The 13,235-nt window shown below is 41.7% G+C and overlaps 1 protein-coding gene and 1 long non-coding RNA gene across 4 annotated transcripts in view; both read right to left on the bottom strand.

The window, feature by feature from the left end:
* Positions 1-8,345, bottom strand: part of LOC136945471 (poly(rC)-binding protein 4-like) — a 28,407-nt gene extending 20,062 nt beyond the window's left edge. For all 3 annotated transcript variants that reach the window (XM_067239304.1, XM_067239306.1, XM_067239305.1), the window contains exon 1: positions 8,166-8,345. The gene's annotated coding sequence lies outside the window, so the exon portion shown is untranslated. The remainder of the gene's footprint in view (positions 1-8,165) is intronic.
* Positions 1-13,235, bottom strand: part of LOC136945346 (uncharacterized) — a 174,428-nt gene that overhangs the window by 137,253 nt on the left and 23,940 nt on the right. The gene's annotated exons all lie outside the window — the stretch shown is intronic.

Here is a 13,235-nt window from a genome sequence, read left to right as displayed (position 1 = left end):
GCCCTTCTCAAATGTGCTTCTGTTGATCACTTGAGTGTGTAGTAAGTGTTCAGAGAAAACAATACATTATTCCTTTACAGAGTATGCAAAATAAACAGCTGTCTCCTGATGTAGTCCATAGATTTTATAACAAACAACGTCAAGTCTTGTTCTGTGAAAAGTTGGCAAATTTCACAAAGAGAGTATTTCTTCCTCTCCTTTCTTGGAGCACACATCAAAGATGTCACAGATAAAAGCCACTCTCGAGCATCCCTCAACAGGCCCCAGCAATTGTTTTCTCTCTCTGCGTTTGCAGGAGCGTCCAGTGAGACTGTTGCGAGATGAAAAGGAAGTTGCATGACCCACTTGCCTACAGAAGTGGACACCTGTTCTGAGACGAGGATGTCGCTAAAACAACGATCAAAACAGCAAGCTTGACGGCCTCGGGCCTGGCTTAGGGGAGCAGGGGCCGCGGAACAAGGACATAGCTCATCACCATGGTGAGAGAGGTACACAGGGTTCCCCTTGCATACTGTACATGGGGAGGGTCAGGGGTGTAGGGTGTCCGCTCCATAAACACAGAGAGGGAAAGAGGATAGGGTGTCCCCCCGCAGACGAATGTAGAAGGGTGTCAATTTGTGTACACGCGCACTGTAAGGGCAAGGGTGCAAGCAATATCACACACACACACACGCACACGCACACAGACACACGGCAGCTGGGGAAGGAGTCTACATCACATACTATAGAGGGGGCCCCTAAAAACACAGAAGGTGGTCTTTGATCTCCACAGTCCACAGTCCACAGTAGTGGCGCAGCAAGCATTCAGATATAGAATGGACTTGTCTTGATACTTGATATCACAATCAATCAATCAACCAACCGTCATGACTGTATTAGGGAGATGTCCGTCCATCATCTGGCCATTAGCCTAAATAAGAAAGCATATGCTATGCATTAGAGATGGAAAAGCAGGGTGTCCTACACACTTTTCTGTTCTACATACAAGAGTGGTCTGACAGACACTTAGGTTTTAATGGTACCACCCATCCACTCCCGACTCTAATGAGGTCTGCAGGGAGCGCAGCCTCCATTTTCACTCTGACTCCACATCCTCCACACCCTTCAGAAGGTCGGTCTTTGAGCTTAGACCTGTGTGAGAGTGGAGAGCCTAATTATACAAGAGGTTAAATAACAACACAGTAGTACTGTATAGTATATTCGAGAGCAACTTCCACACCAGGTTTACTTCCACACTAGGGACAGTTTTTATTTCAGGTAGATTTTTGGGGAGTTTTTTTCCATGCTCAAATTGTAGGGACTGAGGACATTGGATGCATGGATGTATGGAATGTAGAGATGTATGGAATTCTACATATTCTACAATGTATTGAGCTTTATATGTATGGATTTCTACATACAATACAGGGCCATTAGGGTCTAAATCACCCCTGAGCTCAAAGTTCTACAGCTGCTGTGTTAGCACAAGGCTCCTAATCTTAGCACATCTGAAATGTGCTAGAGATTTCCGCTTAAGGAAAAGAATAACTGGAATAAATGAAAAATTGTATGTGCCATTAAGCCCAGACTTAAATCTCCTTGCCAATGTGTAAAGCTTAACTAACAGTAGTGATGCCAAGTTTACCAGTTTTTCATTAGGCAGTTTATAGGCCGGCAACATTTTAAACTTTGGGAAAAAGGATATGAAAGACATTTGGTTACACTCAATAAAAAGATTCCTTGAACATCCACTTTGCCTCCGCAGAGAGAAGAGAGGGGGAGAGGAGGGACAAGGGGGGGGTAATAGAAAATGGGAGGTTGAGGGTCTGTGAAATGGAAAAGGCTTGAAATTAAAGAGCATTGTTTTATCTCCCAGTGTGCCTGTCTTAGCTCTGTCAAATCTAATGGGAAGGGTCAGACCTGAACACACAAGGGGCACCCTTCCCTATCACTGGCTGCTTTCATCTGGGGTTAGTCTTAACCCTGGATCGCGCCACTACACGCTGTCTGTCAAGCACCGGTTCAACCCCCCAGAGAAGGTGACTAAAGCCCTGGCTGTCTGCTGCTACTGGAGCCAGCTTGCTGCCGCAGAAAGGACTCCACCATCCCTGCCCTGTCTTGCCTGCACACCAGAGAGATTGTTATTTCTGAATAAACCTGTACAGTCATAATTCACACCTCTACAGGGAAATTATATTTTTGATATTTGGGTTTTTCTTCAAAAGCATTATTTATGTAGTCTTCCATTAATTTAACCAATTTTACTCTAACAAATCCAAATCCATATTTTTTGTATTTTTCAGTCATATAATAATTAGGCAACGATTTCATTCTCATGTCTCTATGCAGAGGAATTCTGTTGGGCATGGCAACTCAGAGAGGGGTGAATTATTCTCTGGTCATTAGAGCACCATCACCATGGTAGTTAAGAAAGGATTATTTAGGTATTTATGTGTGTGAGTGATGTGTACAAGTAAATAGTTGACAACTGACGTTGGGAGACTTCCATTACACAGATTACTTACTGTCTCAATGTCAGTCTGATGCATCCAATCCACCTTTTATTTGACAATACCCAATAGCCTTATAAACTGTAACCCAAATATCTGATAATTTTCTTGCAAATACACTTATGAAATGTATGCACTGATATAAGTACTAATATATTTTACTCCCTTATTATAAAGCCCTAGTCCCTCTCATTATGTCTGGCAGGAACAATAGGCGAGAAAAATCCGAATAATGATCCCTACAGCCAGCCAACGTTTCATTGCTGTCAATCGCCAGATCCCTGGTGGCTGCTGGTTCCAGACACACAGTGACACAGTGTCTGAGCCCCCATTTATGCTGGCTTTGGTCACTGGTGTGGGGACAGCAGTACCAGTGCAGATATATACATGACTGAAGTCATCTAGCTTGCAACTCTCTGCTCTCATTTGAACAGGGAGCAAAAACCCTTTAGAAAAGAACTTCTTAAATTAGACAAATTCCAAATTGTCTCACAGTTGTGTGGGCATTGGCTGTATTTATAAAGGATATCCTTCTGTGCTTCACTATCAGGAACTTACGGCTAAATTGGTTAGGGTCATTTGCCATGCCTTTACTTACAATGGCACTATTTCTATTATTAGAGAGCTCACGTTAGCACCATATATCATTCTGAATACTTTTTTGGCATGGTTCTGAATACAATTTGGCAGGGTATTAACTCCACCTTTCATCCCAGCCCTCTTACAGGATGAAGGTCACCCTCTTTATCTGCCTGCACAACGTCTTCGCTCTCTTCATCTGCTCTTTCATCCCTCCCTTCCTACTATCCTACCATCCTACCATCCTCCACCCCAGAGCATGAGTCAGAGAATCTGACACCTCTCACCGGAGAGCAGTGAGGGAAAGAAAGAAAGAAAGAAAGAGAGAGAGAGAGAGAGAGAGAGAAAGAGAGAGAGAGAGAGAGAGAGAGAGAGAGAGAGAGAGAGAGAGAGAGAGAGAGAGAGAGAGAGAGAGAGAGAGAGAGAGAGAGAGAGAGAGAGAGAGAAAGAGAGAGAGAGAGGTTTAGGGATCAATAGCTCTGGAGGAAAGTCAACTTGAGAGGGTACTGGAAGGCTTTGCTTACTAGACAAAAAAGACCCCACATCAAATGATTGTCTTGGAAAAGTTATTCTATTGCATTCCTAGTGCAGATTGATACATTTTAGTTAGGTGTGTATCGTCAGGGCCGGATTAACAATGTTCTGTGTCCTGGGCAACAATCCTGGGCAACAAGGCTCAAGGCATAGGCCCCATAGAACGCTCTCCTCGCAGCGCTTCAAGTCACGTGACTCTCACTCGCAGTGTCCACCCGCGTCATAGAGCTGGCAAGCCGCAAGCGGCATTTGTCCAGGCAGCTACTAGACTACACAAACACTGTTTTTGACGTGATTTAACATAATATTTTGATCGAATGAGTTGCAATAAAGTGCTCACATTAAGGAAAGTAAGGACTGCGTTCATAACGTGATATAACATTTTAGTTGACGTTGTCCAGGGCCCCAAGTGCCCAGTTGCCCTAATGGTTAATCCGGCCTTGTGTATCGTAATGCTTGTATTGATGCACACTTTGAGACTTTTTCCTTTTTATAGTATATAGTATATCTTGCAGTTCGATTTGTTCTGAAACCAAAACTGGAAAACAATACAAAAATTCCTTGAAGTTCAACTGAGTGGAATGGCATTTGGCACTGCATACTGTACATTCCCAAAACCTCCCATCACATCCAAGTAACCTTGCATCATATTCATTATGGCATCAGAAACAATCCTCTGTTAAAACACATTTAGCCTCAAATAGCCAAGTGGCTGTTTGATTGGAAGTTGCACGGACACACCAAACAGTACCATGTTCGGTAGGTTGAAACAAAACTAGATATTACATAAGCCTAAAAACAAACTGAGCACAAATCCAAAAATAGTGTCGTCCTTGTTAAATATTTCAGGCACTCAGCAGCTGATGGGGGAAAAAAGCCTCTCTCCTCTCTGTTTCGCCAAAGCAAAAACAAACACGCAGATGAGACGACCGATTGAAAGAGAAACCTCCATTTAGTACACTGCCTCACACACTGGCTCCTCTGAGCAAAGCCCATTACTGTCACTATGGCAGTTCTAAACCAATTGACTTCATGTATTCCACTTACATAGTTCATTTAAGTGCAGGACATGCATGTCCTTACTGTTCATTTAAGCTATTCATTGTTGACCTGTGAAGCCACTCTATGTAAGCTACTATCTGACTCAAGGGTAGCAAACTGGGTTACATAAATTATCCTTATAAAACTCTCTTTCAGAGAGCCAGACAACAGTGGAGTCATGGGGCCTGCTTGGTCAGGGCGATGAGCTTAACCATTAGACACCAAACACAGTCATGTATTTTCATGGGGGACCAGGGAGACTCCCTCAAGCTATGACAGATATTTGGTCTTGAATCTGGGGGAAAATAGAGAGAATACATCACACTTTGCTCTGGCAGAAGATGCAGTAGCACTCATAACTAAACAATAGGCTCTGAAACTCTGAGTTTACAGAGCACTCTTCAAGGCTCAGTGAGTCTGTGGGGAGAACTGTTCACAGATCAATGTGTTGTAAATTGGCAGTAGTTCAGACTGTAGTTGGTCTGCAGGGCCGCCACATCCTGTCAAAACATGCCATAAAGGAAGTGTTGCTCTATTTCATCGACTGAACTGTGTGTGGGAGGCAGTAGTCATAGCCTCCAGAGTCTGTAGTCATTACACACTGGCAAACACAGGCTAATTGCTTAAATACAGGTTAATTGCTACATGGAATTTGTCTTAAATATTGCTGGCAAATATTAGTATGTGTAATAAGAACACCCTGGTGACAAAACGTCAATGAATGCATGACTAAACATGACTGAAAATTAGCAGGACTTGAGTCCTATACTTTGTTGACAGAAGGAACATAAATTAGAACATATGTGCATAGAGTAGAGACTAAACATCACAGTATGTAAGTGTATAACCACAAGTCTGTGTTTATAAATCTAACTGAGAACCAGCCTAGCATTACAACATCCGTTTCAAGGGTCCAAATCCTGTAAAATGTCTCACCTCAAGTTTTTACCTCCTAATCCGTAACTATGCCCTTTAGTCACCATCAAGTCTGGAAGCATGGACCAATTAAAGAGAGCTACCGCACTGGACAGCCCTCTCTGGGGCTTGATGACTCTGTCCTCATTGACCACATTGCACAGGCTATTTCCTGCAGCAGCAGAATCTCAGTAAATGAGAAGGACTATTGGCAGTTCTCAGATGTTGGGAGCTACATGGGTCAGGTCTGGCTACAGTTATTTATGAGTCCTCTTAGCCCTCAGTCCTTCCTGATGCACTTGCCGGTTGGATTTCATTATTGAAGAGGCTCTTCCACTTCTTATTAGATCTTTGAATCTTGGAGTGCATTAAGGAATTACATTTGGATGGAAAGTCAGCAATGCCTGATGGTTTCTCTCTCTTTCTCTCTCTCCCTCCCTGTCTGAGTGTATCTCCCCCCCCAAAAAAAACAGACCTACATAAAAAATATTTTTCTCACTCACACATCCATGTATGCACTTAAAACCACACATGCATGCACAGCCGTTTGATTTTTGATTCTAACTATCCTAACTTATCCATCCTAGAAAGCAAAGTTAGTATACCATTATCTTCTTTTATTGTTTCTTGACATGCATTACGTAATATGTGCTGGAAGCCAATTTTTTTTTAATGCTGGAATTTTGTAAAATGTCTGCTTCAAATTCAGTTCAAATTCCTATTACTTCTTAAAAGTATTACAGAAAGATACATTATACATAACTGTATCTTATGTCTAAGTATCCTGATATGTCTATCCCTTCCTGCACACTGGCTTCCACTGAGGAGGGGATGGGTGGCAGGCCAAGCCAGATGGAAAACAAGCCTTATCAGAAAAGAGCACACTGTACATGGACATATTCATTAAACTAGAATAGAATATTCAGGTATATTGCTAGAAATACTTAATCGCCATATACTTCCCAAATTGATCAGGTGATCCATTTCAATATGTTATTTATTTGACTGGAGAGCATAGGGACTGAATTTGTGGACTTTATGGGACTGAAAATGTATGGTGCCTTAGGTGCTGTAATTGGTCACGGTCATTGTGTGTGGATATGTCTTTTTTTAATCTGGTAAGCTTCAACACGATTAAAATCTAATTAAAACAGATACTGAATACGCCTTTGATCAGTACAAATACGCTACCTTAACGCGCAGTTTCAATTATCCATGTCCAAGTCAGATCCATGTTTTGTTAAAGGCATTGCACCACTTTTACGTAAGGTCCTAGTGAATTTAGAAATGGACAGGCTGGCCTATGTATCCCAGCTCATGGTAAACATTCCCGTTCAATACTCAATGCAATTGAGTAACGGCAAACAAGGCCTAAGTGGTAACTATAAAATAAACATTGGTAAATTGCATACCGACACTGTCATAACCTCCGGATTTTATTGGTCAGTAGGCTACATGCTTTTGTATGATTTTGCATTGTTTTTCCTAGCGAGAATCGTTTTTGTATGTAGCTATAGCTAAATAAATAGGCGTATTTGTTTCTTATCTTGCCCTCTATTGTATAGTATATTTTAACCTATTTAAAGATCCTGCATAAACACATAATCAACAGAGAGAGAGAGAGAGAGAGAGATAGAGAGAGAGAGAGAGAGAGAGAGCGATGGCGGGAGAGAGAGAGATAGAGAGAGAGAGAGAGAGAGAGAGAGAGAGAGAGAGAGAGAGAGAGAGAGAGAGAGAGAGAGAGAGAGAGAGAGAGAGATAGTTTGTTATTAGTGTACTAAATGGTCGGCTACCTGGAGTAAAAGATCGCAATGGTCAAACCAAACAACATGAGAAAATGTACGAATTTACAACTGTGCATTTACTACTTGGTGCACTTTTCATCTGGGTCAACTCATTACTCTTTCCGTCCAGTCGAGACTAATGCAATTAGGCACCCTGGTGAATGATGCTCCTGTCGGAGACACGCTGCTTCAGCACCTAACAGACGCCCACATCACCGGGCATCATCAGAATGATCTTTGTGCAGCTCTAGAACTAGCCTGGGCAGCTGGGTCATCATTCATTATCATAAAGATGTCCAACAACAACAGGCCAATTGTAACCTCAACACCAGTAAACTACTGCTGTTGTTCTCCGTGGGCATCTGTCGGGGCACTGCCATATGCTATAGGCTATAGGCAACGAAATAGCTTGTTTCGATTTTGTATCAATGGAGACATTTTGACTGGCTATCAATACAATTCTAAAAGTTAAAAATATAAAATGAAACATTATAAAGTGGACTATTACATCCACACAAAAGCAATATGAATAGCACACCAAGGAGAAATGTCTGTAGGCTGATAAGTGAAGGTGTCTGTAATTTTCTTATAAGGGAAGCCCCATTTCACAGTTTATTCAATAACATAGTATTGATTCCACACTGTCTGCTGTGCATTTTAATTGACATATGCTTTAATTCGGTCTAAAAAACAACAGCGCCGTTAATTAAAATAGTTCCCAACGGTTAAGTAGCACAAGCCTGCACGGAAGCAATTTCAAGTTAAAGACGCGATTTTCAAGCAAATTGTGTTGGTGTAAAATAGCCAACCAACTGTCACCTACCTGCTACCAGCAGGAGTCCCACAATTTCTTTAAAAGAATCCGCATGAATATATTCACTAATGTTTAGATTGTGTATCCACAAGAGTCCAATGCGTTGCAACGTAATTCTCCTCCTTGGGTGTCAGACTGGAAGAATAGGCAGGGGCTATTGCGAGGCGCATTAAGATTGGAGGAGGCTTGATGAGGTGTGAGGCTAACAGTTTAAAACGAATGACCGACCACCAGCCCGGTCGGATCACTATGGTTTTCCAAGTCGAGAGTATGTCTGTCAAGATAATGCCAGCAGGCTATACCAAACGATCGTTCACTGTCATGTCCGTGCTGCTGCCCCCCGGTGAGATGTGTCCCCGCGGGACCTCTGCATTTGGGCACATCACATGGATCCTCTACACCTCTCCTGTCAATTAGCAAATGGAGCATGTGAGATGGTTAACTGGTTAAATGTTACACATTTTTCTAAGCAACACGAAATGGTCAGGTACATTATTAGGAAAGGTTATTCACATAATGGGGCTCATTCAGCTAATTTAAAATCAGCTCTGTAGAATTTTCATAACTTGTTGAACAACAATATGCCAACAATGTGACATGACAAAATACAAAAAAACTCTTTGAATATTGTGATCTTTATTATTTTGCAGTTCCACATCTTGTAAACAAGAATAAATACATAGAAATTCCAATGAAAATTGCCAATGATGCATTTATCATTGTCGAGGCCTATCTGAATAAACCTTTTACTTTTTATTCCTGTAAAGGCCATTCAGGTTATTTACATTGTGTGTAAGAAATGACTATAAAGGCTTTTGTAAGATGCTTGTTTAAAGCCCCACTTAGAGAATCTCACTGTAGCCCTGAGATGGTATTGTAACTTGCTCTTATATACTGCCATCTAGTGAATCATGAATGAACCATGAAAGTAGAAACATGTCACTCCCCTAAGGAGTAACCCTTATAACCCCAATGCCCTGTTGACTGTGTCTGGTTGACTAAAATCATCTGAGACAACATCAAATGATGCTTGATCCACACTAGGGACATATGTGAGTTTTAAAAGGTGGGTGGGACAATCTTTTTTTATAACTATGCGGTGCGGCCATTAAAAATCATTTTAATATAGAAGTGGGGGAAACGCCATTTTGAAAAAGTGGGGGGGGATTTCCCACCCATGTACAGTGAAAGCCATGCCCCTGGCCCACACTGCTCTTTACATGAACTGTTCATCTGATTTTGCATTCAGTATTACCATGACTGTTTTTACTGCTCCATGATCCATTGTTTGGCCCAACACTGTGAGACATAATTCAAAGAGTTTAGCAAATAGTTCATTTTTCTACTGCGCTAATATCGAGGCTGTGATGAATGTTGACCTTTCTTATTGGCTCGAAAGTACGCTTCAGGCTTGCATGTGTAAATAAATGGATGACAGCTTAATTTATTCATCATCCTAATTGTCACTCAGGTGACTGATGTCCACTGAATGAGTGTTGCACAATATGTCTGAAGCAATAATAATGTTGTGCAATATGCTGATCATGAGTAAAAATTATTCAGTTCATGTTGTGATACAGTGTCTTGTTAAATTGTAAATATTCTGGTTGTTTTATAATGATGGTATATATACATTTCAACATAATTGACAACATGGATAAATCATTTGCACAGTAAGACAAAGTGAATTGCTATGTTACTCTTCTGAAAACATGCCACCCTAAACCACAACTAACCACCATGTTATTTTGACCTCACAATATTCATGTATCACATTGACAGGGATGGTCATCATCCACGCAGTTGGTGTCATACAACTGCTGATATATGTATGATGACGGTTCAGACAATACAACTCGAAAGCACACACCTACTGCAAAGGAGGATTTAAAATGACTGCACAGTTCTGATTACCAAGTGTCTTTTCCAAGATTTTACAACATTAGATAATATCTGTACTGTATGTGCCGATAATAACTTTCTTTGACAGTAGGAGGTGCTGTTTGATTTCTTATCTCCTGAACAGAAAGAGAAAATGTGCTTTGTGAAAAACAGAGGGTGTTGTTGACACCATCACTGGGCTAAGGTTGTTTGATTGCTGCTGTATATCAGTCAAGTAGATGCAGTTGTACAACAGCTGAAATGTAAAGCCGGAAATGAGACAGTCATCAATAAGGATGAGGGATTGCTGCTGTACTGAGCCACGACTGCTGGTTAGACTGAAATACACCCACACATACCCACACTGACACCCGCATACACTCAAATACACACACATGTTCCAATTTAGGCGTACACATAAGCACTCACTCACTCCCTCCCTCACTCTCTCTCTCTCTCTCTCTCTCTCTCTCTCTCTCTCTCTCTCTCTCTCTCCCTCTCACACACACACACACACACACACACACACACGCACACAAACCTACACTAAAATATGACAGCTGGATGTGATGACATTGGTCTACTCTCTGTGGAATTGTGACAGAGCACTTTATCAAATGTATCCCCCTCTGTGGTTGACTGTAAAATGGTTTGTGTGTGTGTTGGTGTGTGTGTACTTGTGTATGTTTATCTTATAAAAGGAGGGTGAGAAAGAAAGACTGATAGACTGAGAAAATTACAGAGAAAAGAATGGATTCAGCTGCTATGAAATGTCTTTTATTCATCTGAGTCTTGTTTGGTTCTCAAAACAAGCATTGAGATTGGGTGTTGATCGCAGATTGGCACATTATAGCCCTTACATTTACTGATGGATTAGATATCCAAGTTGCTGTGCAGTAGTAAATTACATAGTTTGAAACACTTTTTTATAACACCATAACAAAATGTTTGGGCCTCAGCCTGTGAGGAGGAAAGGGGGGGGGGGGGGGGGGGGGGCGATGTTGCCATCTTGTCAATTCACTAATATGTCAGACCTGATGGCTTCTTTTAAACTCTCACTTACTTCTGCGGAAGTTGGAGCCCTCTTGAAAGTCCTAGAGGAGTTAGACCATGAATGTCTCTCAAGCACAGTTGGTATGTTAACTCTTTGCTTTGATGTTCACATCTCAACCATGGGTATCCAGCATGCAGGTGATGCTGTGTTTTCTCCATTCCAAGCCACCAACTTCCCATCATGTGATTATAGCATTAGGAATTTTGCACTTGATTGCAAATTGCTTTTGCACACATCCCTACACACACTCAAGCATACAGCTACAAATAAAGATGTTTTGGCCACCCTTTGGCCTTGTTAGATGCAGTAGCTTAGCATGTTTCATATAAAAAGAAAGGTCAAGTATAGATTATTTATAGTATGTGTTTTCCCTTTACAATATAGGGCCCTGCTTTGAAGTAAGCTTATGAAAATGAATAACGGAAGAGAGAGACAGGACATGTTGGAATACTAATGTCAGATGTCGTTTTAAGTTTGGAACAAAGGACTCCTACATCATGCTATATTACTGTTTGTCCTTTATCATTAGTTGCTTTCTATAGACCTGCACCGCCCAGATGTGTGGGGTACTCCAGTGTTTATTCAACCTGTGCTTGAGCCTTGAAATGGTCACTGTAATGTGGAAGACTTCCTGTCTGGTCTTGTTACCCAAGAAGGATCCCCCCACTGTCTTTAATGACTACACGCTGACATCACATGTCATGAAGACCCTGGCGAGGCAAGTCGTTTCACACCTCAGACCCCTCAGGGGTCCATGAAGTTCATGGACCCTCCACAATTCACCTTTGCTATCTTCCATCATCTTCTATCATCATCTATCTGCTCCTGTGGTTAGACTCCCACCTGAATGGAGCTAGGTGCACTGTTGGATCATCTTGTTTTATTTCTCCAGTGCCCCCATCACCACACAGCCTCGGCTACTGGGGGATTAGATGAGACAGACTCAGGTGGAAGTCCCTTTGGTCTCCTGGGTTGTCAACCATCTGTCGGGGAGACCACAGTTGGGTGGCTGCTGAGCTGTGTGCCTGGCCGAGTGGTGAGCAGCACAGGGGCTCCCCAAGGTACAGTACTGTCCCCACTCCTGTTCACTGTGTACACCTCACATTCTGGATCCAACTCAGAGGCTTGTCATCAGCAGAAGTTCTCTGATGACACTGCCATTGTGGAGTGTATCAGGGTCGGTCGGAAGGAGGAGTACAGTTCCGGGTGGATGACTTTGTTCGGTGGTGCAAGAAGAACTACATGCTGCTCAACATCTCCAAGACAAAGGAAATGCTTGTGAATTTCCAGAGGACAAAGGACCGTTGGACCCCTGTTCACTGTAAGCTGCATCACCTGTTTCACCTGTGTGTAATTGATTTGTATACATGTGTACTTCCCTGTGATTTAATCCTGTGTGTTACCTCGTGTACAGCCCTGTGTATTTTTTGTATTGGCAGCCTGTTTTTTAATCTTGCTGCTGCAATGGCACAATTTCCCCTTAGGGATCAATAAAGTACTACTAAAGTATTACAAACACAGTTCACTTCACTGCAATTTACTTGACACCATGACACAACGTTTATTTTCTCTCCCATTGAACTTTTTTTTCAATCAACAATGCTGTCCTGATAACTGGGAAAAACAGAAATGAACTATTTGTGCCTGAATTCACAGAAAGCACTTGACAGAGAAAATATTAGAAATTGCCCATGAAAGTAAAATCGGACGCAATCCTTTTTTTATTTTCATGTTTGTGGGAGAGGTGACAATAGAATGAGATTGTAGCATATACCATCCAAGGATATGGCATGAATCCTATATCTATGGTTGGTTATTTACAATGTGACATCTAATAGCACACACGTTGCCCAAGGACCCCTTGATTTAAACACTGAGTTGGTAAAGAACAGTCAGACTCCTTTAGGCTGTCGGCTTCCCAGCTTTATGAACATTCAGCAAACACCCAGCTTTACAACAAGACACAATACTTTTTATTTTTCTCTTTTATTTCATAACATCCAGCCTCCTTTAGGACAGAGAAACAAAGCTTTATTCCATGGCATGTCCCAGTTTTTTTCTGAATCCTGTTCAGAGAGGAAAAGTAAAGTGATGTTCTGGTCTGAAGTAAGGATTAAAGTGAGATGACATACTGACACTAAGAC

Source organism: Osmerus mordax, chromosome 7, assembly GCF_038355195.1.
Source record: "Osmerus mordax isolate fOsmMor3 chromosome 7, fOsmMor3.pri, whole genome shotgun sequence".
NCBI lineage: Eukaryota > Metazoa > Chordata > Actinopteri > Osmeriformes > Osmeridae > Osmerus > Osmerus mordax.
The sequence above is the reverse complement of the archived record's forward strand: the minus strand, read 5'-3'. Positions and strand labels throughout refer to the sequence as shown.